This window comes from Protopterus annectens, chromosome 1.part0, assembly GCF_019279795.1.
Source record: "Protopterus annectens isolate FY-2018-M chromosome 1.part0, PAN1.0, whole genome shotgun sequence".
In the NCBI taxonomy this organism is placed as follows: Eukaryota; Metazoa; Chordata; order Ceratodontiformes; family Protopteridae; genus Protopterus; species Protopterus annectens.
Genome location: NC_056725.1, coordinates 708,542,889 through 708,570,493, shown reverse-complemented (window position 1 = coordinate 708,570,493; position 27,605 = coordinate 708,542,889).

Below are 27,605 nucleotides of genomic sequence, written 5' to 3'. Positions count from 1 at the left end.
CTCCATTGCATTGGGGACACCCAAGACTGGTTCACTGATGCAGTGGACAGACATTGGGCTGAGAAAGTGTCTGTCTTGGACCGCACATTCGCCCGTGCTGGAACACCGGGTTGGACTTGGGCATTGGACCTGTGGACATAGGTCAGCAATACCATCTGCTGAGAGTCCATGTGGTCTTGCATAGTCACACTCCAGTAGTGGCAGTACATCCAGCACTACAGAGGGGAGTGTGCTTTCCACACCATGACATGGCAGGCCATGGGCTCATGGTCCTGGGTGGTCATGTGGGAGTTACGGTCCAGCAGACAACAGTGACTGTCAAGTACTAGCACCTCATCTGACCTTGAGCATAGTGGTGCAAGTACAACTCCTGGCAGAGCCAGTTCCCATGTTCAGGGCCAGAGATGGTGAACTGTCAACTCTACCATGTATGGTCCACAGCTGTCCAACATACACATGTGTAGGGCTAGCACTGAGCTTGACCATGTACACACACACACACACACACACACACACACACACACACACACACACACACACACACACACACACACACACACACCACTGTCACATGCAGGTCACCTACATTCACACACGGCACATCTCCATGGTCCATCTATCCTGCTCACCTTCCTGACTCACACACATGTTGTCAATGATTTGGGCAAGCCTAGGCCTCCATCACCCCCACACAACACCCTGTGCAAGTGATGATGCCTGTGCCACATCCCTGTCATCCTTCCCATCGATGCAGGGAAATGACACTGTGTGTCTGATGCACAGGATGACTATATTACTTGACATGTGCTTGTGTAATGCAGTATTGTTTTGCCATGCCACTTGTAGTAGTTACCAACAAATACTGTGTGCTGGTATGTGCATTGAGTACACAACATGCATTTGTGCAACTTTAGTTGTATGATATTGTACTGCAGGTATTGTTACACAATGATAGATGTGTCATGGACCTGTGTATGTTCTGTTCCAGTAGCCTGAGGGGATAACCTATGGACACAGCAGCAATAAAGTGGCACAGGATAGCATGGCAGCACAGCAGAAATATGACTTCAGTAATGTACAGTAGTACACATGCATGGCTCCATAGGTTCATATGTATATAACAGTCTAACAAGGACAATGGAGGCAGTCAGTGTACTCATGTATTCATAATTTGTGATAAGGTCTGCTACCTTTGATATATGTCACCTGGGTTTTCGTAGCTTACACATCTACATGCTGTGGTGATGGAGTTGACCCATCTACAAATATCCTGTGTCTGGTTCAGACAGTTGGCCGACATCACTTATGCTTGTCGTGTTCTGCATCCCATTGTGTAACCTACACATCATGTGTGCCATAGCAGACATATGCTTTACATGCATGGGGAGGCCTGTTACATGTAGGGTGTACTGCCTGTGTTACATAGCAGTTTCCCCAGTATGTACTATATATACCACACTGATGTTGTAGGTGTGTAGAACATGTGTGACATGTGTTACTCCTGTCATGGCAACACATGAGGTACACAGTGGGATCCGACATCTCCCTGGATGGGGACGTACACATCCCCTTCAAAGCATTTAAGAGATGGACTACATTTGTACGGTCATGACATGGAGTCCATAGGACATGTTATCTACACTGTGTATTGGTGTACCATGGCATTTGTGTAGCTGCTACAGTTGTATTATATGCCTGTGTGGTGACATCACAAGGGTGCCATTGCACACAATGATAGGTGTGCTGGCTGCCACATTCAGTATAGCAGTAACAGCCTGAGATTTACACCCAAAACCTGTAGGTATAGGTGGTACAACAGTGAATGCATTTCCACATCCTAATGAACAGTGACCATCAAAGGGTACAGTACTGTGTGTCCATACCTTCATATATAATGGCTCAAGTGTGTGCGGTGTGCAGACACTAAAGTATTGTCCCTGGTTAGTAGCACATCAGTCCCAACATGTGATGTACATACTCAGCGGTGAAAAGTGGGCACACAGGTTTACACTTAATGGGTCTCAGATCACTTTGACTCTATGGTGGTATGGCAGGAATCATATGGCATAGCTGAGGTGACATACTCATAACCTCCACATATTCTTCCCTCAGCATGCCAATATCTAAGTGCAATGGCCATTTCTTGATGTACCTTTCCAAGCTGTACTGGCACTTGCACAACAGTATGGTCCCTCACAAGGTCACTTGACATCTTCATTATGTGCTCACAGCTGATCATCTGCAATGAGTGTCATTACCACCTATGGCATATAAACTACTCAGAGATGATCTGTGCCTTGCATACAGGGCAAGGTGTGACCCTGCTGGAGTGTATATGCTGCCTATCTGTAGGAAGCAGAGTAGATGGATGATTCACTGTAAGGATGTTACCTACTATGTGATGTTAGAACTACTAACTTGTGGGAGACATTTGTCTAGCAGACTTAAACACACTCCTGAAACAGACCCTGCCTAATGGTACACAGAGCACCTCAGCACATGCCATCTGTATGACTGGTTGGGTGACCATCATCTCAACACATGGCATCTGCCTGAGTCCATTTAGGACTGAGGCAATATGTGCTGATCCTGCACAGAGGGGTATAAAGCTGTCTCAGTTTGTGAGGGCTGTATGGTCATCATGCTAGTTAAGTTTGCATGTCCTATGGCTCTGTAACATGTTGTAAAATGCTGTAACAGCCTCACACACAAACATGGCCACATTCAGGCTAGCACCACTTCCACTCACTGCATACACGACATGCCAAGGGACACATATAGTGCAAGTTGGTTGTATGTAGATTAGAACACTTACCTATGTACTGGTATGGGCTCTCTTCAGATAATGAGAAGTTATGTACCTACCATAACGTTCCATGTTAGTTGTCTTCTCTCGCCTTCTTTCTTGCTGGATGGGTTCGGAGCCGAACCTCGGCTCTGACTCAGCCTATACTAAAGCTCGAGAGCTAATTTTACCGGCTTGAGGCAACCCTATATCCCATGATGCTAGGCGGTAACTACCCAGATCTCATTTGGTAGCTGAGAAACAATAGCCAATTCAGTCTCCCCTCTGAGGTGGAGGAGGAGAAAGGAGAACTCCCCAAAAATCAATACCTGAAGCTGTATCTACCACAGGACCAACTGTCTGAGCTTGGAATAGTGCAAGATAAGGTCCCTTGGAAGAAGGGGAAAACCTCTCGGTCTGTCCAGGCTAGGGGGATGGTGGGCGGGACGCAAGAAAGAAGGCGAGAGAAGACAACTAACATGGAACGTTATGGTAGGTACATAACTTCTCAATGTTAAGTTGTCAATCTCGCCTTCACTCTTGCTGGATGGGGCCGCGTCCCAAGCACCTTTATCCTGGGTGGCTCATTGGAACAGACTCTTGAGAACGGTGGAACCAAAATTTGCCCTGTTTCTGGAGGCCATGTCCAATTTGTAATGTGTAACGAAGGTATGAGGAGAGGCCCATGTGGCTGTCATGCAGATAGTGTCTATTGGTAATCTAGCTTGAAAGGCTGTAGATTTAGCCAACGCTCTGGTTGAATGGGCCCTTGGCCTAGAAGGCAATTCTTTACCTCTGAGTTGATAAATACAGGTAATCACAGAAGACAGCCACCTAGACAGGGTTACTTTGGATACCGGAAGACCCTTTTTACTTTCTGCATAAGATAAAAAGAGTTGATCAGATTTCCTGAATTGTTTAGTTCTGTCCAGATAGTAGCGGAGCTGACGATGAACATCCAGACAATGTAGTTTTCGCTCCACCTTGTTTGAATAATTAGGAAAGAAAACTGGAAGATCAATAGATTGATTTAATTTTGTCTGAGAAGCCACCTTGGTAAAAAAGATGGGTTAGTTCTTAGAAAAACTCTGTCTTTATGGAACACTAAATACGGAGGGCGAGTGCAGAGGGCATGAAGTTCAGATACTCTCCTAGCAGATGTAATGGCAACCAGGAATTGTCTTCCAGGAAAATAACTTCAAGGAACAGGAGGCCGCAGGTTCAAAAGGAGGGAGAATCAAGGATGCTAAAACTAAGTTTAAATCCCACTGTGGTGGGGGGTCTTTGATTGGGGGCCTGAGTAAAAAGATACCTCTGAGGAATGCCTTGCAAAGCTTATGGGACATGATGCTGGAGTCCGACAAGCCTATGTGAAAACTTGAAATGGCTGCTAGCTGAACTTTTACTGTGGAGGAAGAAGATCCTGAATGAAAACTTTCGGCTAGGAAATCCAAGACCGAGTGTATTGGAGCAGTGAAGGGATCTATGTTCCTAGCCTTTGCCCAAAAGGAAAAACGTTGCCATTTACTAGCATAGATCTTTCTGGTGGAAGACTTAAGGGAATATACAATAATATCCCGGACAGAATTTGAAATCATTGGAAGCCTGGCTAGGGACGGAAGTGGAGCAACCAAGCTGTGAGGTTGAGAGATTGGAGGGATTGGTGCAGCTGTCCTGATTGATGGGCCAAAAGATCTGGCATTGGATCCAGATGCCAAGGCTCCTCCAAAAGATAGCGATGCAGGAAAGGGAACCATATCTGTCGAGGCCAATAAGGGGCAATGAGGATCATTTTGGCCCTCAAGGTGGTAGCTTTCTGAATTGTCTTTGTGATTAATGGAAAGGGAGGAAAGGCGTAAAGAAGTCCCCGAGGCCAATCGTGGACTAGAGCATCACTGGGGGGATGGCCTGGAAGGGAGAAGAGAGTGAAGAAGTTGAGGCACTTGCTGTTTTGTGGTGTTGCAAAAAGATCACAGCAAGGAAACCCCCACTTCCGAAAAATTTTGTCCGTCACCGATTGCTTGAGAGACCACTCGTGAGGCATGGGAATAGCTCTGCTCAGCCTGTCCGCTATGACGCTGGACTTCCCAGGGATGTGCGTTGCTATCAGAAACTGTTGAGAAGAGATCGCCCATTGCCAGAGTCTGAGTGCTTCTCGACACAGGGGAATAGGACTTGGTTCCGCTCTGTTTGTTGATATACCATACTACGGACATATTGTCCGTCTGAATTGCAATAGTCCCCAGGGGAAGAGAGTCTTGGAGGGCTTGCAACGTCAAAAGCACTGCTCTCATCTCCAGGACATTTATGTGCAAGTGGCATTCAAAGGGTTGCCATGTGCCATGGACTGTCCTGCCCTGAAAATGCCCCCCCCACCCAATCAGGGAGGCATCCGTTGTGACTGTGGCGACCGGGGGGGGGGGGAGTAAAAGGTCTGCCTTGATGGACTTGAGGGGAGACCATCCACCAAGATAGATGTTTTCTGCAAGATAGAGTTATTAAGATCTTGTGTGTCATAGGGAGCTGTTGGAAGGACCACTGGGAGAAAAGCATCCATTGAAGCCACATGTAAAAGCGGGCAAGGGGAAGAAGCGTGATGGCTGCTGTCATGAGACCTAATACTTTCAGAACATACCTGGCCTGAATTTTGTTGTTCTGAAGAAAGACGCAAACATGATTTTGAATATTTAAGACCCTCTGCTCTGTTAACTTTGCTGAGAGCTGAACGGTGTCCAAGGTGGCGCCTATGAAGGTAATAGACTGACAAGGTGACAAGGCAGACTTTTCAAAATTTAGAGAGATACCTAGCTCTTTGCAAATGTGGATGGTGTAATCTCTGGCTAGAAGAAGTTGACGTCTGGTGGTGGCAGTGAGGAGCCAGTCATCTAGATATGGAAAAACCTGGAATCCTTGATGTCTCAGGTGAGCCGTAACCGCTGCCATACATTTGGTGAACACTCGGGGGGCTGTAGTGAGACCAAAGGGCTGGGCTCTGAACTGGTAGTGACTGGCTCCCAGCCGGAAGCGGAGAAACCTTCTGGAGCACCTGTGCATTTTGATGTGATAGTACGCATCCTGAAGGTCCACTGAGCATGTCCAATTGTCCTTGCCCAGAAGGGGGAAAATGGACTGTAGCATGACCATCCGGAACCTTGTTCTTTTTACAAACTTGTTTAGTTTGCTGAGATCCATTATTGGCCTCCAGTCCCCTGTTTTTTTGGTACCAAAAAGAACTTTGAGTAGACTCCGGATCCTAGCTGGTCTGCTGGGACTGGCTGGATGGCTCTCTTTTTTAGCAGCTTTGATATTTCTAGTGCTGCTTGTTCCCTTAGACTGGGTGTAACGTCTAGAAGAGACCCCATTCGAATTGTTGGGGTTTGGATAAAGGGGATTTTATAACCCTCGGATATGATCGACTGCACTCATTTGTCTTGAGTGAGGGAGAGCCAGGCTTGTGGGTACAGCGATAATCTTCCCCCGATTGCCTCCGAAGGTGGACAGTCGGGCAGCACCTCAGGGATGCTGGAAGGGTTTGTCAGAGAGGATTTCTCTGCTACCCTGGTTCTGCGGACCCCCTCTGCCTCTTGGACGGCGTCTGTTGTTGTTGTTTCCCCCTCTGCCTCTAGGGGTGAACTGACCTCTTGCGTCAGGCGTGACTCCTTGTGATTTACAGATCCACATTTTTCCACCCTTTTGACTCTTAGGATATGGTCTAGATGGGGTTGAAAAACGGACTCCTAAGGCAGAAAGAGTCTTGCCATCTTGTTCGCATCTGGTCAAAGTATCTTTCACTTGAGGTCCAAACAATGCTGAACCATCAAAGGAGGAGTTAGTAAAGGACGCCTTGAAGGGGTCTGCGAAGTTGCAAAGCCACATCCAGGCATGACGTCTCAAAGCCACACCTGTGCCTGTGGCCCTACTCGCTCCATCGGCTGCATATGAAATAAGCCACATGGAGGAGTTGACAATGGAATTCAGGGTTCCTAGCTGTGAGTTAACTTTGTCCTGAGACCCAGCAACTGATGGATCCTGTAGGACCTTACCCAGTTCTTTAAGAATGTCTCTTTGAAGACGGGTGAAGTGGCATAAGTAGTTCAGCGACCGCATGGCAAAGGTCACTGATGAGAACATTCGCTTGCCGTACCTATCCATTGTCCTAGATTCCTTGTTAGGTGGATGGATAGGCACTGAAGGATCAGCCATTTCCTTCTTAGTGGCTGTCGTCACCACCATGGCATCAACTGGGACACCTTTTGATAAAAATTGCTTATCAGAAGGGGCTGTTATAAATTTAAAAGGCCTCCGTGGTATGGGTTCCATTGAATCAGGGGCCGTCCATGCCTTCCGTGCCACCACTTCCATAAGGGGGTTGAAGGGCGGAGACACCCAAGAGGTGGAGGGTCGAAAACTAAAAGCCTCCAGGTAAACCAACTCGTCCTCGGAAGGATTAAGGGAAGACCAGTTCCCCCTCTGTTTAAGGATTTCAAGGATGTCAGAGAAGGAGACATCCCCGACTCATCCAAGTTGGTATCAGATGTGACGGACTCAGGGGAGTCCACATGCTTCCTCTTACATGTCCTCTTACGCGGGGGTTCACCTGATGGATCAGGAGAAACCTCGGAAGAGGAGGATATTCCCAATGGGGAAACCTGAGGCGTTGGATCTCAATGGCCGAGGGCAAGAGAGTGGGAAGAGACCTCAGCAGGCACTACAGTGGGAGGAGCTGATGGAGCTGACCGTAGAGCAGGCACTGGGGCCAGTACGCTCCTCATGACCTCGAAGGCGCCCCTATCAGGCAGGCTAGAGAGCTCCCACTCCGAAGAGCTAGGAACCCCAGCCAGCATTGACAGGGATGGCTCCAAAGCCGATGTCGGGGCCGAACTCACCAACGCCGACGCTCTGAGAGGGAGAATGGGGTCGGACAAGGGTCCGATGCCACTCACCCCCTCGGAGCCGGCGAGAGAGTCCAAGCGTCCGGATCCCTCAAAAGATGGCACCATGGACGAGATCGGAGCAGATGACGGAGCCGAAGGGGGAGGTATCGGCTCCGACGTCAAAATGGTCACGGCTCCGAACACTGGGGTAGAGTCTAAGGAGGAATAGTATGTTGTATGGACGTAGCTGCTGTCTGATGAGACGGGCTGTGAAGCATTTGGGCCAGTGCCTGAGACTTTAATAGTCTGCTTACCACCCTCTCAAGGTCATGATTGGAAAGCCTGGAAGACCGAGAGGAATGGCTCCAATGGCTCCGCTCCGAGAGTAACGGTGACATTGGAGCCAAATGGATAGACTCGAGATGGAGATTTGGAGGGCATCAAGGTTGATGGAGCCGATGGAGCCATAGACACGTCAGCTCCAGCCAGAGCCGACTGTGAAGACAGAGTCTTAGAGGTATCGGCTCCAATTGGAGCCGATGCAGGCAGCTGCGATACAGAGGTATCGGCTCCGGCCGGAGCTGATAATGTCGCAGAAGGTGAGCCACCATCCGAAGGCTTAGAGCTCGGAGCCGACGGTTTAGGTGGCTTTGAAGGCTTCCCTGGCACAGACTTAGCCGGGGAACCTTCGGGCTTTAATAAGCCCCTTAGGATCAACTTATTCCTGCGCTCCTGCAGGACTCTTGGGCTGAATGCATGGCACACTGAGCAAGAGTCCTGCAGGTGCAGGGGTCCCAGGCAATAAACACAAGAAGTGTGGCCGTCTGTCAGAGACATCTTCTGACAGCACGAGTCACACTTCTTGAAGCCTGAGGCATTTGTCTCCTTCGACATATTGTTGTCGAAAGGAAAAACAACAAGGATAGAAGAAAAAAACACACACACACACACACACACACACACACACACACACACACACACACACACACACACACACACACACACACGCACACACGCACACACACACACACACACACACACACACACACACACACACACACACACACACACACACACACACTCCAACAAATAGGGATACAGGGATACTAAAGGAACACTCACACAGCTAAGAATCCCTGTGAGGGAATTAAGAATAAAATGGAAGGGCCTAAGGCCTAACCTAGGGTGGGAAGTATGACAGGGATAAGGGATAAAAATAGGGACTAAAATTTAAATTAACCAAGAAACTGGCCTATTTAAGATTATATTTTAGTATACTAGGGGAAAACTAAGGAGAAGACTAAGATTTTAGTGAAAAAAGTCACTAACCTGTGAGCCAGTAAAAGGAGCACCTCGCTAGCGTAAGCGGCAAATGAGATCTGGGTAGTTACCGCCTAGCATCATGGGATATAGGGTTGCCTCGAGCCAGTAAAATTAGCTCTCGAGCTTTAGTATAGGCCGAGTCAGAGCCGAGGTTCGACTCTGAACCCATCCAGCAAGAATGAATGCGAGATTAACAACTTAACATTCAAAGTTTTAAAACTTTGAATTTCATATGGCTGAGACAATATAATCGAAGTTTTAAAACTTCAAACGCTCTGAATGAAGATATCCATACAGCACGGGATGGAACATTTTCCCTTTCCTTCTCTGTAGTGCGATCTCAGACTTGGTATATTTAAATAGCAGGGGTGTGGGGGTGCAGGGGGTTTGCCCCCTGGCAAAAACATCCAAGAATTGTTTTTTTGTTTTTATTTCAGGTGCTCGAAGTTTTGAAACTTTGGTTATATGGTCTCGACCATATGAAATTCAAAGTTTTAAAACTCTGATCATCTGAAGTGAATCCACTGGTACACATTACAGCTCACAGTACCTGATGCACTCAAAACACCTCATGTCTGCTAGTGCTATCAGTTTAGAACATATAATGCTTGTTGATATCAGCAGACCTTGTTGTGATCAGTCATTTGGGGGCCACATCATCCACCCACTACAAATAAAATAATACTAAACCCTACCTTTGTTTAAATTACAAAGGTTATCATACTTATGCTATATGGATATACTGGGTGGCATGAGATTAGATCCCCTACCTATCTAGTCTTATAGCTTCCAGTACTTATCACATGTGCCATGGCTTTTGTCTGATGTTAAGACTGTCAGCCGGCGGTCTTAAGGTGGATGACATCATCAGGCCTTGTAGAGAAGGGAAGTTTGGAAGTCAGCAGCTAATTACAGGGGCAAAAAGTGCATAACCATTGCAGGTGGATAGTCCATGAGGGCATGTCTGTTGTGTTAAAGGGATATATCTATCTATCTATCTATCTATATATATATATATATATATATATATACACACACACACACACACACACACACACACACACACACACACACACACACAAAGTTGGCTGGAGTGAGACTAGAACCCCAACCTATCTAGTCTTATACACTATCGTTCACAGTACTTACGGCACATGCCACAGCTTTTGTCTGATATTAGACTGTCAGCCACAAGTCTTAAGGTGGATGACATCATCAGGCCTTGTAGAGGAGGGCAGTTTGAAAACCGGCAGCTAGTTACATGGCCAGAAAGTGCATAACCATTGCAGGTGGATAGCCCATGGGGACATGTCTATTATGTTGCAGGAGGATATACACACACACACACACACACACACACACACACACACACACACACACACACACACACACACACACCAAGTTGGCTGGAGTGAGATTAGAGCCCTCACCTATCTAGTTTTACACACTGTATCTCACAGCACTTATCACATGTGCCACTGGTTAAGTCTATTGTATATGTGATTGCAGGCACAGTAATTGTGGCTTACACAAACTAGGCTTGTGTTGCACAGCATGTGTGGCCTGCAGAGTGATATTGCTTCGTACTGTTATCTGCATCTTGTGTCCTAGCAGTGAGATAACTGTTATTATCCTTGGTATGTGTGTACAGATACCAATATCCAAATGTGGTTGATTGCCGTTAGATAGGCAAACCTGTGGCCAGGGACATTGTTCCCTGCTCAAGCGTGCATTGACAACATTATACATTACACTACCTACTCACCTGTGTCTGTGCATGTGGTGACATACAGCAGGCACAGGGGTCTGTAGGTGAGTGGATTATGTACTGCTGCACCATTAGTTTGGTTCCTTTGAGCAAATGTATGGATGCGGGAGTGCAGATTGACTCACCATTAATAGGGTATGTGGGACAATACATACATCCACACACATATATCTGTCTATAGCAGGGATATCTCTATAAATGTAGCTGTGTGTTTGTGTGTATGATATGTATATGCACTATGTAGATATATGTACAATAATTATAATACATATAGCTATATATATCAGTATATATATATATATATATATATATATATATATATATATATATATTTATTTTACATTTGTTAATCGGGTAAAGTAGTCCATTTTCAGTGGAGACCTGGGGAGATAAACTCCATAACAATAGTACAAAAAGATTACAAAACAATTTTAAAAGATTTACAAATATACAAAAGGTTTGACATTTGGTGGTGCTGCGGTAGTATTGTCGCCTCACAGTAAGACGTTGTCCTGTTCGATTCTCAGCTAGACCGTCTTCTGTGTGGAGACATGCGTGAATGGGTGTACCTTCGTTGAAGGTTGTGCACCAAGGCTGGCAACTCGGCACATAAAAATCTTCTGCCAGTCATTAGCGGACCAGAGTTCTGCTGTGGTGACCCCTAACCGGGAAAAGCTGAAAGACACAACAACAACATACAAAAGGTTTGACAGTTACCAACAATCACAGTTTACAAAAAGGTGAAAGTAAAACAGAAAACATTATATTTCTTAAGCGTTATTACAGACAGTAATATGAAACTCAGATATATAACTAAAAACCATTATGGTATTTTCATTTGTTAGAAGTAAGACAAGATGATAGCAGAATAGAAAACATTTGATCGATGGCATGTGAAACTAGCCAGGAGTATTACAAGAGCATAGCCATTGTTGAGTAAGGTATTCCTGTAGGAGTTTTTTGAAGCTATGACTATCTTGTGTTTTTTAAGATATTTTCGGGTAATAGTTTCCACTGTTTGCCTACTTTGAAGGGAAGAGAGTGTCACCAAAGTAATTATGGGACTTTGTAACCTTGAATATAAGTTTATCAGATGTTTTAAGGGGCCTGGGGTTGCTATTTAGTTGCACTAGGTTGGCGAGTGCAGGGCAGTTTTCAGGTTTGTGGATAATAGAGTGGGCAGTGGTAGCTGATTAAGCAATAACAGATTGGGAAATTCAAGCCAGTGTAATTTTTGAAGAGCAAGGCAATGATGGGTCCCGTTGGGTATATTAGCACCAAATTTTGCTATTTTGTTAAAGCATGAATCAAGTAGATGTAAATTAGACCTATGAAGGTTAGTGAAAAATTGAGAACAGTAGAGAAGAGTATATAGGAGGTGGGATCTAGCTGTGGCTAGTCTGGCATTTTGAGTATGGTAAGGTTTGGCCCTATATAGAGCACCAAGTTTGATGTGAACTTTCTTTATTGTGAGTGATATGTGTTTATTGAATGTTAAGTTGTTGTCTATTGTGACACCAAGTAGTTTTATTTGGTTAACTGGTTCTATTATAGTGCCATTAGTGGAGTAGATGGAGAAAGGATGTGGTTTTGCTTTGTATTTCCTGTTAAAGTAGAACATTAATTTTGTTTTGTTTGGGTTTAGGATGAGTTGAAGTTCATTTAGATGATTTTCAATATCTAGAAATGACTTTTGCAGTTTATCTTGGCGTTCTTGGAGGGTGAGAGCAGAACAAATAAGAATAGCATCATCAGCCTATCGAGTAATAGAAGCAGATTTAGTGGCAGTGCTTAGACTATTTGTGAATATAATAAAAAGGAGAGGGCCAAGGATGGAACCCTTAGGAACCTCAACAGAGATTGGGAGGAGTGGGGAGAGTTTATTATCCCATTTAGTTGCCTGTTGTCAATTAGTAAGGTAGATAAATCACCAGTTGAGAGCTGTAGAGTTGAGGTTGAAGGAGGCTAGAGTGTTGAGTAGTAGTTTATAGGATACCGTATCAAAAGCTTTGGACATATCAAGGAATATAGTAGAGACTAGTTGTCCATTGTTTTTGAGGAGGTTGATGTAGTTAGTGAAACTTATGAGGCCTGTGGAGGTACTGTGTTTAGGACGGAAGCCGTGCTGTAGTGAGGTGGTCTAGGAGCTGCTTTTGGATACATTTCTCTAAGATTTTGGCTAGGGGTGAGAGAATGGCAATGAGCCAATAATTAGAGAGATCTTTAGATGGGCCTACCTTGTGGAGGGGGATGATATGGGATATTTTCCATAGTATGGGGACATATTGTTCTACGATGAAATTACTGATTAGGATATATAGGGGATAGGTGATGGATCTTGCAGCAGTTTTTAAGAGGTCATTAGGGAGTTGGTCAGCTGCTAGACAGGTGGGTTTTAGTTTTGGTAGGAGTTTTTTGATATAAGAGGTTTGTATCAGTTTAAAAGTGAAGTAGTTGGGTTTAGAGTTAGTAGAGGTAGGCACTGCAAGGAGCTGGTTAGATTTGTTGTTGTTTAAAAGTGAGGTGATAGTTGTGATGAAATTAGTTAAATTGTGATGCTATACATTCAGTGCCATTTGTTGTAGATGGTGCAGGGGTAGAGGTTTTGCCAGGGTTGAGGAGGTAGTTAAGGTTTTGCCAAAATATTTGTGGGTTATTTATGTGTTTTTGCTGACAAGCTAGAAAATACGATTTTTTTGTCAGATAATATTTGCTTCTTAGTTAGGTTTCTTAGTTGTTTGTAAGAGGTGTGTTTTTCCTGAGGTTCTGGAGGTCTGATAAGCAGTCCAGGCTCTGTCCCTTTGTTTAATAAGAGATTAGCATCTCTGATTATCTAAGGTAGGTTTTTGGCTTTGGAGCAATTTTTTTTGTTGGAGTGAGGTTACTAAGGATGTTGAGGAGGGTATCATTAAAATATTGTACAGCTTGGTCTAGGTAGAGTGATTTTAGAGGTGATCAGTTGCAGTTTTGAAGTAGGGAATTTAAATTATTAAGATGGTAGGGGAAAATTTATTTTGTTGCATATGTATTTGAAAATGACATTACAGGGGAAGTGAATGCATTTCCTTAGAAGAAAGGTAGGGGAGTGATCACTGAGAGAATTGGAGAGGCACTCAGCCTGGTGGGCAAAGTTGGGCTTATTGGTTAGTATCCAGTCTAGAATAGATTATTTCTTAGTGTGTGATCAATTCTAGTGAGGAAGTTTATAATTTGAGTGAAACTGAAACAATTGATAAAATTGGAGGGGTTGTCAGATGAGCAGGATAGCCAGTCCAAGTTGAAATCCCCTAGCACTATAGTTTCTTGGTTGCAAGTAGAGGATGCCCAAGATAGAAGACTTTTCAATGGTAGGTAGATTATTTCCTGGTGGTAGGTTGGAGGCAATAATTATGGTAGTTTTATGTGGATTTATGTCACATCAGGTAGTTAGAATTTCTGCTTCTGATAGATCTAGGGGAGTACAGATTAATTTTTCAATTTTGAGGATTTTTTTATACATGATGACAATGCCTCCACCACACTTTTTCAGCCTATCTTGTTTAATAACATTATAACCACTAGTAAGTATTTCCTCATCTTTAATGTGGGGTTTTAGCCATGTCTCTGTAATAATTACTATATCAGGAGTGAAGGTAGTTAGGGCTGCATGAAATTCACTAGTTTTCTGTGTGATACTTCTGAGGTTAAAATTAGTTATGAGTAAGTCTGATTTGGCATTTTTAGAGGAAGAAGGTAGAGGGCAGTATTAGCAGGTGTGGTGGGTGTTATTGGGAGGGGTGGGAGTAGCTGTGTGGGTCCTGGGTTAGGATGTATGTCAGCTTGGCGTTTGACATCTGTTAGTGAGTGTAGAAGGAGAGAGTTTGAACTTGGGTATTAGTCGAAGAAAGAAATCTGGATAGGAAGGACAGTTGGGGGGTATGGGCATATTTATAGTGGAAGAGCAATATGTTAGTGTAGAGGTTAGAACAGATGTGAAAATGGATATTTGGTTTTGTATGGTATGTAATAGTGGGGAGTGTAGGAGAGGGGTAGTGTGTTATGTTTGATGTGATGAAGGAAGTGGAGGGGGAGGCTAGGTAGAGGGTAATGAGTAGTAGAGAGTTGCTCAAAAGAGTGGTGATAACTGACATGGTGAAATAGTAGGGAAACAGGAGAAAAATATGGGTGGGTTGGTGTCTGCAGTTTAGTAGAGAGAAAAATGTACTGATACAGTGATGGGGTGACAGTGTTATGAGAGGATGAAAATAATGGTTAGTGAGGTGGGAGGGGAGAAAATAAAAACAATAATTTATTGTGGGAATGTTGGATGAGGTAGCTGCAAGTTATACAATAATGAGTTAGAAAGGCGTGGCTTAGGTTAACAAGTGTAAGGAAAGCAGGGGTGGGTGGGAATGGGGTAGGGTGTTTGAGGCAAGCACAGTCCAGAAACAATCAGTAAAAAGTCTAACAGAAAAAAGGCTATGTACTGTTAATAGTAAGAAAGAAAGAGGTTTTATTATGTAGTACTATCAGGTAAGAAATAGTTTAAAGCAGACTGATTAGTCTAACATTTAACAGACATAACTTTGTTGAAAACTAACAGATTCTTTTAAGAATGGGGGGGAGGTTCCTTGCTGCCAAGCTGCTTCCCAGTATACCAACTCACTAGAAGGTAGATAATGCCTTAAATAAGTATATTTCAAGACTTAAAAAATAAAGCCAACATACTTTGCAGAGAAAAAAAAGATACTGCAAGGTGAGAGATAATAGAGTTGAATGATGAGCGATTTTTGTTGCAACCGTTTATTCAGTATGAAGGACTTAACAGTACACTGGCAGTATGGAGAGGAAAAAGACAAAGCTTGGAGAGAGAAAAAATAAAAATGACCAATTATGGTGTTTAGCACACAAAAGATAGATGGAGGTATTTTAGAGAGGAGAGAAAGAGAACCTCAAACAATACAAACACAAACTGTTAAGACTACCACATTATCATTCACTCTAGCACAGTAGTTCAAATGCAGTGATACACAAAATTTAGCTTTAAAATGTTGCTAAAGGTAACAATAAATATACTTAGAAAAAATACAGTTAACACAGATGTGCAAACAGGGTGAAAACATTTGATACATTCATCTGAACATAGAACACATGGCCACAGCTAGACAGCAGGCTATTATACATGTTGCAGTGAGCATTATATACTAAAGCATAATTGAAATCTATGACAAGAAAAAAATTATGAAGCCACTAAGAGAAGGTAAAACAGTTAGCAAACAATTGTATTAACTGGTGGATAAAACATACAGGAAGATAGCTTGATCTGCTGTAAGACAGCTAAAACTACTGGAGTGGAATCAGGCATAAGGTATATAGGGCAGCATTTACAATTACAAAGTCTTAAAACACAGAGCAGGCAGCAAGTCAACAAGTCTAGGTAGCTGTAATCATAAAACTACTGTAGTTGAGTCAGACATAATGTATACAGTACATTTATTTATTTTTATTTATTGGCATTTGTTAACCGGGTTAGTCCAGCTGGGTTTGTGGCCCATTTTCAGTGGAGACCCAAGGAGAAAAGCTCTGAGAAATAAAAATACAATTTTAGAATAAACAGTTTAAAAATAAATGCAAGGACAGTTTTACAATTCCATAAGTAATAGCTGACACATGGAGAATATTACAGAAAATCAATACTTAAAGTCAAGGAAAAACTAATTCTAATACTGTAGAATACCAAAGTATGTACAATATGTACAACAGAGAAAACAATTAATAAAAAGCAATTTGGGGAGAAATATTATTTAGACCTACAATCTGTAATAACTGACATGTAGATATGAGACACACTAATTCAAGTACTGCAAAATGTCTGAAATATATACAATATGTACAACAGAGAAAATACCTGAAATATATACAATATGTACAACAGAGAAAAATATTCAACAGAAATGTTTAGACAGATATTGTGCAAGTAGGCATAATACTAAGCTGAGTAGAGCTAGTGTGGAAGGAAAGAAATGAAGGAGTTTAGTTAAGTTGGGGTTTGACAGTAATTGACATTAGTGAGTTTTAAAAACACAGAGCAGGGCTCTAGTCAATAAGTCTAAAAAGCTGTAATCACAAAATTATTTGAACCAGGCATAAATTATACAGTGCAGCATTTACATAATGAGTTTTAAAACAAAGAGCAGGCCTCTAGTCAACATGTCTAAGTAGATGTAATCACAAAATTATTTGAACCACACGTAAAGAATACAGTGCAGCATTTACATAATGAGTTTTAAAACAAAGAGCAGGCCTCTAGTCAACAAGTCTAAGTAGCTGTAATCACAAAAAATATGACAAACAAGTAAAAAAAACTAGCGATAGATATAGTAATCATGTGAGAGCGATAGGGACAGATGGATATGTATATGTATATGTCTATGTACAGACGCATTTACACATTGCAGGTCATTTTGATAACGAGACAACAAAATTGTGCTCATTTTAACTAAGTGCAGGAGCATACCTAGTGTGACTGTCAGTACTTACAAGGTGACTCCAGGCCAGACCTACCTGTACTCCACTCCGTGATTTTGTGTATTGCAGACATTGCCAGCTGCACCTGTTTCCGCAGCACTGCACTTCCCTCAAATTGTCCACAGCATTCCCCAGCTGTCTGCTGTACTTAATATGTGACTGAGGTTCATACTGTTACTTCACACACAGACTGATAGTCTGCATACCTCTCAACTGTACAGATTTTCGCAGAATGTCCAGAATTTTGCCTCATATTTCTGGTCTGTTCCTCATACATTTGTGGTGTTCTAGTAAATTAATGTATCTTGAAGTCACTAAATAATACTAACTAAAGACAGACATTTGACTGTCAGACTTTATACCCTTCAGATATTCTGTAATAATGCAACTTGATTTCATACAAGCAACTTTCGAGGTTAATCGGAACAATCTGTACTGTCTGTCTCTATTTTTGGGCCTTTGCCCCCCATTCCTCTTTGCTTGGTCCAGATTTCTTGCACTAACAGATTGAGAGGTATGACAGTCTGTGGAAACACCAGAATACTAATACCTCACATGCAAAAGCTGTGCATACTTCCAACCAACAACACCATTACCCATACTAACATCTCTAGCCCACTGAGCCACACAGGATGCCAGACAGAGATGTGTCCTTCATTACACAATCAACAGCATATATATGTACATTGTTATCCCTGCGTTATGTAAGACATACACTGTGGGATCAGGTTCTATGTCACTGCCCTGAGATTGCCTGGTCTGCTGATATACCTTTGCTGACTTACTGTTACAGCATATGTATGGGAACACTGACATGTTGGGGTAGGGGAAGAACAGCACATGATCTGCTGGCATAGACAGTAGTGCAAATATCATGTGACCCCACTGTTTAACATCTACTTTGACTGCTGTGTATTCCAACCACGAGGACAACACATACTATTGGACTGGGTATCTGTAGTCCCATGTCAAAGTTACATCTCTTTAAATAGCCCACTATATTCCCTTGCATACATGCAGCAGGTCAATACATATGACACTATATTATAGTACTCCTTACAAGTGGTGTGTAGGAGAGTGACTTACCCTTGTGAATGCTGCAGTTGACAGAACTGTAGTTCAGGGCTGCCTCTGTCTGATGCAAGCAGTACACAGCCAATACATGGTTAGGTACAAGTTGTGTGGGTTGCCTGGCATCATTTTTAATATATATGTGTGAGTTGGAGTAAGGAGTCAGTCCCTAGAGCCCTAGGTTGTCAGTACATGTGCTATGTGTTGTCTCTTAGCCAAAGCCAGGGCATACTGGGCACTCCTACATCTGCCTACAGGGACCTCCTCCTCTGAGTCCTCCTGTGAGTGTGGCTGTGGTGACCTAGACACTGGCGGGGGGGCTGTGTATCCTTTCCCTTTGCTGATCGTGCTGCAGCTGTTTCTGCAAGATCATATTGTGTAGCATGGCACATACTGTGAATATCTGTGCACATCTGGCTGGACAGTACTGCAGGGCTCCACCAGATATATTGAGGCACCAGAAGCATGACTTCAGAAGTCCAAACACATGCTCTATGATGTTCCTAGTTTGTGTGCATGCCTCATTATGGCGTTCTTCTGTGGGTGGGTGTGCATTTCTGATGGGTGTCATCATCCACAGTTCCAGTGCATAGCCAGCATTCCCTAGCAAACATCCGGTACAGCTGTGATGCATGCCAGATATGGGGAGTTGTGATAACTGCCAGGGTTGCCAGCACACACATTCATGATAATGCACTGGACATTGCACATGCCCTGGCAGTTGATGGAGTGATACCCCTTACGGTTGACATAGATTTTACTCTCCTCACTGGGTGGTGTCTTGATGTGTACATGCAATCTATGGCACCCAGTACCTCAGGGTAGTGTGCTACATGGTAGAGGTGTTGCATACTGCTGGCCCTCGCCTCATGGGTGAAGGGAAAAAATGTGCTTACTGGCATGTGGTAGCATGGCATCCAGGAACTGGTGGAGTACTCTGGATGCTGATGCCTGTGAGACCCCATCATGCCCCCATTTGGTCTTTGGATGGTACCTGTGGCTATTATCCTAAGGGCTACACATACCTTTGTTTCCACTGGGATGGGTTCTCCTCTGTTGGCTCTGGGTCTGAGTTGAGGGTGGCAGTGCCCAGTGAGTTATTGTAGTATGTCCCTGTCCACCCTGTAGCACTCTACAATTTCCAACTCGTATAGCTCCTGGAAGGTTACCTGGGCCTAAACATTCTTCTTCTCTGCCTAGGCCTATTGTCAGCAGCAGCTGTAGCACTGACTTCAGCATCCATCACATACAGATGTAGCAGACCTGCAGTAGCCCCTAGCATTCTTTCAGCTAAAATATCCAAGTCTGTACTACAATGGTGCAGAGTTTGGGGGGAAAATCAGATTGTAGGGTGTATGCATACTTTATAGTGCTGTACTGTAGGTACTGCCTATGTGACCGCCTACCTATGATGCATTCCACCTGTGTAATATATCACTAATATCATTTAATGGCCCTAGTTTAAGGTAAACAGGGGTCAAACCTAATTAATATGCCATTGCCTTTTAGATACACTCAGCACTGTGGCCCGCTCTAGAGGTAAACTGAGATCAGCACTTAGTGTACACCCCCCCCAGACTTCCACGCTAAGCATGGCGGTGCGCCGGGCAAACAGGTGCAGCTAAGCTCAAATCAGCTTTGAAGTTATTGGACACACCCTTCCTTGATGTCAGCTACCTCTTGTGTAGACATCAGCATGGTTCTGTGCCTATATGAAGGGGATATGCGGACACAGATACCCATTTGTGCTATTCAGTAACTCCATCTCATTTGCATAGGGATCCATGCTCAGACCCTGGAAACAACATGGTTCAAAGCCCTATTATCTTAGCAACAGCACCAATACACCATTGGAGATACCCTACACAGGGTCCTGTAATACATTACTGTCACATATTACCTTTGTTTTTCCAATTTTTCTTTTTTCTTTTTTAATGAGGCATGTTTAAGTACTGTGGCATGCCATGCAAATATTCAAAGATTATTAAAAAATATATTTTAACATATTTCTCTTATTTTTTCATACACACGGTGGATAGTTTCACTCATATCTGCATGTGCTATGCCATTTCTGTCTGTCTACCTACAGTTTTACAACCCCTTTTGTCTATCTACATTTCTATAGATGGAGTTTTTCTGTGTGCACTACAGACACTGACACTGGGTCTACAGAGCTGCCTATCTGCTTGCTGGCTCACTCTACATGACTCATTGCATGGAATTCACCTGCTTATGAGGTGATTTGCAATGCCATAGATATTTCCGTGTTGGCGTGTGTGTGTGTGTGTGTGTGTGTGTGTGTGTGTGTGTGTGTGTGTGTGTGTGTGTGTGTGTGTGTGTGTGTGTGTGTGTGTGTGTGTGTGTGTGTGTGTGCGCGCGCGCCATCCAGCTGTGTTTACTGACTCTAATACCTGCTTACTTTCGTGTAAGCAGTGTGGCACAATGTTTACATGGAAAACAAGACCATGTAGGCTTTATTAAATTCCCCCCCTTTGATTTTTTTTTTTTATTACCATAAAATCCATATTCAAACACGTACTTCAAAAAGTTACTAAAAACGCACCTCCATTCTACTTGGCTATGTTCCTGTACTAGTCCAGGCTAGTTGTTACCTTCATATTGTCTGTACACCAATCAGCTATATGATGGTTACAGCTCATATGTTTTTGTAACTATTGCTAAAACTTAGGACTGGTACATATCTCCATACTGTTTGTATATTTTTTCCTGTTCATTTGTATGTACATACATTTTGTAATTGTATCTTCTTAAATATGTTGTATTCTTTCTGTATTTGACATTATTATTTTGCATATTGTATATCACATTTGATCCTTATTGTTGTTATCTGTTGGAGCTTTTCTGTCCGGGCCTGCACTGAAAAAGGACCTGCATCCAGTGGACTTTCCCAGTTAATAAATGTAAAATAAAATAAATAAAAAATAAATTAAGCATTCAACCTTTTGAAAACCTTTCAGCGTTTGTTTTTTTTACATATTTCTTCCTATAACTTCTTTATTCAAGAACATTTCAAAAACACATGTTCTGTTGTTTCAAGTTCCCCATAATGATACATATTCTTTCTTGCTTTCTTTTACAAGGCATGCTAGCTTTAACAGGTAATTTACCTACTAATAATCTCCAGGAAAAAAAATCTTTTCACTCATATACTTTCTTACAGCACCTAGATCTCATTTTAATAGCATTTTTTCTCCTCAAACCTAATTTCACCACCAACATAATTTATTCCTACTGCTTCTTAAAATATATTACTGTATCCATCATGCTTCTCTCCATCTGTTCACCTCACTGTCCACACCCTTAAACTCAAATGAATCCAATATAGAATTGGGAGATGGCTTAATGGTTAATGTGTTTACCTCATAGACACAAGATACAGGGTCTGATTCTTATCTTTGAAAGGAAACATGTTAAGCTTAAATCGCCTACAAAGGCAGCTAGCGTAATACTTACCTATGAACTTATGAACCTCCCATTTCTATATTTCCACTATTTATTTCAACTGCAGTTTGACAATGTCATGTCCTCTCCACCTTCCAAATGTCTCCCTTTTCAAAACCTGTCAGTATTATACTAAATTATAACAGCTGTTTCAGTAGTCCAGTATCAAACACCTATCATTGTCTATTCTTTGATTAATTAGTATTAGTTAATATATTTCTACCCTAACTTACACATTTCTATTATTTCTTCTACTTCAACTCCTTTTCCTCTAAAGTATTATTTTGGTTACAGTTCTATGCTCATCTCCCATCTTACTTTTTACTACTCAAGGTATTCCGTTATCAATTATTCTCTCCCAAACTTTCATGTAGTATGACAATAGTTTGATACCACTGTACTGTCCACAGTTGTGAATGTTCTCTTTGTTTTTGTACAATGGCACTGGAATGCTTATTTTCCAGTTATCTGTAATATGCCTTTCTTTTCAAACTGATATGAGTACCCTCAAGAGCCATTTCTCCCCTATTTCACCCAACTTCTTCATCATATCTGCTGTGACCTTATCTGAACCTGCTACTTTCTCTGACTTCATTTTTCTTAGTACTGTTCTTCCTCTTTCATCATAGGTTCTGGCTGGGGAAGTATAGTGTCAGTGGCATTTTCTTCATTCAGAGGCTTCTGGAAGTATTTCTTCCGTCTGCCTTTGATGCTCTGTGTATTGGTGAGCAGGTTGTTGCTCTCATTCCTTATGAAGTGGATCTGATGACTATCTTCTTTCCTTTCTGTCTTTGCCTTGCAACCTGATAGAGTTTCTTTGTGTCATCTGCTGACTCACTTTCCCGAAGCTGGCAGAGTGCCTGTTATGCTTTTCTCTTTGCTATCATAACTACTCTCTTAGCCTCTTTGTTAGCTATCCAGTATTCCTACTTAGCCTGTCTTTTCTATCTCTCACTTTTTCCTGTACTCCATCTTTCTTTTGGCGATTTCCTGGAATTCTACATTCCACTACTGGCTTTCCTTATGTACCTTATGTTCGTATCTGGCTTGGTTACATATCATTTCTATAGTCTTCACAAATACAGTTTTGAGACACAGCCATTCTTCTTCAACTCCACCTATTTCCTCTTCTTCCTGAGGTGGTAGAGCCCCAAATATTTCCTTGAACTCTTATGCTTTTGCTCCAGCCAACTTCCAGGTCTTCAGCTTAGTCTCCATTGACCTTAGAGCCTTCTCTGACCACTGCTTGAAGATGACAGTGGCCACCAGTAGTTTATGCTATGGGTTAAGTGGTTCACTCGGAATGACTTTGCAATCTCTGACTCTGTCCCTGTGTCCTTTCCTTACTAGGAGAAAGTCAACCTGTGTTCTATGTTGGCCACTCTTGAAAGCACAAAAATGTGATCTTGTGATTGCTTCTTTTGCTGAAGCATGCACTAGCTACCTTCTAGCCATTTGCCAGGCAGAAGTCTAGAATGGCCTCTGTTTCTTTATTCCTGTTGCCACCACCCATGTGGACCCAGGCAGTTCTCATATCCTTGTTCTCACTGTCTTGATATATGTATTCAAGTCCTCCATTATCAACAACAATTCACACTGTCCTGCTTTATGTGGTCGGTCCTACACCTGCTGCCTGAATGCACTCTTTGCCTTATTATCACAACTATGCTGTAGGGCATAGGCAGATGTTATGAATAATACCCTATCTTTACACTGGAATCTGGCAACCATTAATCTAGCACTAATTCTGATAAAAATTCTTCTGAAGAATCTCCCTTGCCACAATTCCTGCACAATTTCTAGTCTGTCTTCCCCTGATCAGACACTGTCTTTAGTGAATCATCACTATCCTCCACCACGAGTACTTTGATTCCCTGAAATAATCTCACATTCATGCATAAGTAGTTCATAGGTAAATCCTAGGCAAAAAATCTGCTGATTTTGTGTGTGTGTGTGTGTGTGTGTGTGTGTGTGTGTGTGTGTGTGTGTGTGTGCATGTAATTATATATATATATATATATATATATATATATATATATATATATATATATATATATATATATATATATATATACACACACACACACCAACCATAACATCCAATACTATGAGTTAACTCTTGCCTGGAGAAGATAGGCCTAGGGAGAAATTATGAATGTCCATCCAGTTGGCAAGGGTGGTCTTAAAGGTAGCAAGGATACTACTTTGCTTAATAAGCAGAGGTAGTTTATTCTAGATAGGCTGGTAAACATGGCTAAAATCTGTTATAGCCATGAGTCCTATTAATTTGTTGATTAAAAATCATAGTCATTTATGTTGGTATTTGGGGAAACATTCATTCTGTAAAGACACAGAAGGTAAAGAAGACCTGGGTTTTTGAGGCCCCTCAGAACACTTTGTAAGGAGGAAAAATAGGAAAAGGGCAGCTTGTCAGTGAATAACTAAGATACTTGAGGCTTGTGATTTACTATTTCTTTATTTTGATTAGTAATTTCTAGGGTCTCTCAAGTTGCTTGATATGTTTCAATAGCCACGTACCAAAGGGGGCAAGGTATACTCATCTACTGTCTGCTCCATTACTGAAAAGTGAAAATATGTTTTTTGAATCTATAAGAGTTACCTTTGTATATTAATTGCACCAGATAAGAGGAGTTTCTTTCACTGGAGATGAGATGGTCAAAGGCTATGGAGCAATCCACAACAGTACCTGGATCTCTGATAACCGTGAATGTTTTAAGGGTTGTGCCATTTATGTGATTTGATGTGCAATTATTTGTTTTACCAGCACAGACTAGACTAAATTCTTTTGCAAGTTGTATTTTGGCCATCTTCCTTACATCAGTTGTTTGCAGAGTCCAACACTGCTTGGATTATTTGCAAGTCAGTGGTTGTACAAATAACAACATCTAGTTTGCAACTATCTGCAAATTATCTCACCTAGAGGCTGAACATATTGGCTTGTAGATATGAGAAAGATAACATACTGCAGCTGACCTAGAAATGAGACTTGAGTGATTCTACGTGAGATGTTTTTGATTTCAGAGGTGACACCGGCAACTTTGACAATATTGGCTCTATTCACCAAACAGTTTGCTAGTCTTCTCACTGCATACTGGTTTCCGCTCAGGTTCATGAGTCTGTCAAAGACACCTGTATGGGGGGAATACTATCAAATGTTTTTGACAAGTCCATGTATGCCACTTACATTGCATTGTCTACTGCTACTGCCACTGATCCAATCACCTTTTCATAGCTTACAAGTTTAATAAGACAAGACCTGCACCTTACAAAGCTAAATTGATGTGGATCCATGACTATATTACTAATCTTTAAACGTATGAGGACAGAGCTGACGTGTTCCATAACTTTATAGTTAAGGCTAGTTAAGCTGAGGAGTCTATAGTTAACAGGGTCTATAGTTCATCCTAATCCCCTAGTGCAGGGGTATAACAATAGCTACTGTCTAAGCTTCAGGGGCATAGCCAGTGGCAAGACTCATGTCAAAAAGGAGTAACGGAGGTTGCATTAAGCGATACATGGTGTTAATAATCAAGGTATCTGGTATGCTGTCCAGTTCCACCGATAATGTTTGCTTATCATTGGGCTATGAGGACTTCTTCCATAATGATTTAGTGGTGGCGGTCAGTGACTGTGGATTACAGGGTATTTATGCAAGTGAATGGTATGAAACTGGCACTAAATCTGACTTCCAAGATATTGGTGATCTCAATGGGTACTCAGTAGGTCATGTTATTCTGGAGTAATCTTAAACATCATTGGGCATTTTTTAGAATAGCTTTTTGTGTCTGTGGCTATTTTGAGTTTGCATTCTGAATAACTTGAAAATTAGCAAAACAACCAATCAAAATCAATAAAGAACATTAGTGTGCAGTGACAAAATATCCTCTAGCCCCCATATGAGAGGATGTACCACGTCTCTCCTGGTACTTATATTCCCACTCCAAAGTTGAACAGTTTTTGGGATAAGAAAACAACTGCTTATTGTAAACTGCTTAATGTACTTGTTACAAAGCTAAGCAGCTTCAGAGTTGATATACTGAAGTGCACAGCTATGGATGGCGAAGTCCCACATGGGTAGCATGAAGACTGGCCATGTGCATTACTGTTGTTTAGGTATTTTTATTTTCAAGTTATTGTTTCACAATTATTTTTGCGATTTCATCTTTATTCAGTTTGTAACTGTCTATATTTTACATTTGGTATTTTGTGTTTCAGTCATTTGTGATTCAGGATTACAAAACAGTATTTTATAATAAGATAAAATAGACCTCCATTACTCTGGCCATGGTGTTTTACACCAAAGGTATAAGGCAGGCAGGCATTTTCCATCTCCCTGTGAATTGAATTCACAGTGTTGGTACACAAGCAGTGAAATTTAGGCCACATTTCTCTTGAAATAGTATAGAGGCTGGAGAAGAGAGAACAGAAATAACACGTGCATGTGTTGAAACAGCTCAGGAAGAGTTCGGGTTTTCAATGCATGAAACTAAAATCACCTACAATATTTTTGTATAAGCTTGTAAAAAGTTTGGCTGGGTGGTTACCCAGGTAGCACTGATATTAAAGATACCAACTATAAAACGTATCCATAAAGCATTACTTGTAAATATCAGGTCCAGAAATGATTTTTAGTTCATGGGTAAATATTAAGCTAGTTGCCCTTGCAGACTACATACACTCCCTATGATGTAATACTGTTTCCAGTACTTGTATGCTTATTTTTCAGTTTTCAGTGTATACCAAACTTACCAAGTTCAGTGACTATATGTTTTATATTCAATGTACTTTGTATTTCTTGATAATTATGTTTATCCAGCAACATGTAAATATTATACCATTTTTTTCTCTTGGCGCTTTTCTCCCCAGGTCTCCACTGAAAATGGGCTCTTCTTGGCCTAGTGAACTTCCTCGTTCATCAAACTGAAATAAATAAACAGATAGATAAATCTACCTAATTTCCCTCCAAAGGCAAGAATCAACCCCTGTACTTTGTGTCTGTAAGGTAAATACCTTAATCATTATCCAAAAATGAAGTGTAATGGCGGAACTGTAGAACTCGTAACACTACACAAAAAAACAAGCAAAAGAGCATTCCACCTTGAAGAGTTAACATCTGTAAATCAGGTGCAAAAAAATGACAACTGAAGGTAAAGGATGCCAAACAAATGGATAAAATGTAGTCTATTCACTAACAATTGTTAAGTGTTAAGAGCAATTTCTAGTGTTCCACCATTGCACTTTATTTTTTGGTTACTGGTTTTAGTTTTTAGAGTTCCAATATGTATGCAGGCATGTTAGACAACACTGAGGAAGCAGCATCAGCTGGTAACCATGGTGAACTTCTCAGTGAACTTACAAGACTGGTGGATTTATTGAGTTAAACTATTTCTTCAATGCAGATTGGCTCTCAAACACCATTGCAAGGTTTTAACAGTCCCTGAAATCAGGAAGCAGCACAGAGAAGTTCTGGCTGTTTGTTCAGGCAAGTTCACATGGAAGACTTGGCATTCTGATGTAACTGTGATGGACTTTTACACTGTGAACGTACTTTGGGATCTAACAACCTTAATGTAGGAACAGTTAATTTCTCCTTGACCTTCCACAGGACTGGTGATTTAGATACATGGCTGAATACAGATTATTTGTTTACTTCAAACGAACAGTATGGGGACTCACTCACCTACATGGACACCTTAAGTAAGTTTAAAAACACCCTCTACAAATATTGTTCCTTGTTACTCAATAATAGTTTTTAAAGGAATGCTTAACAAGGAAACAAGTACCAGGAGAGTTA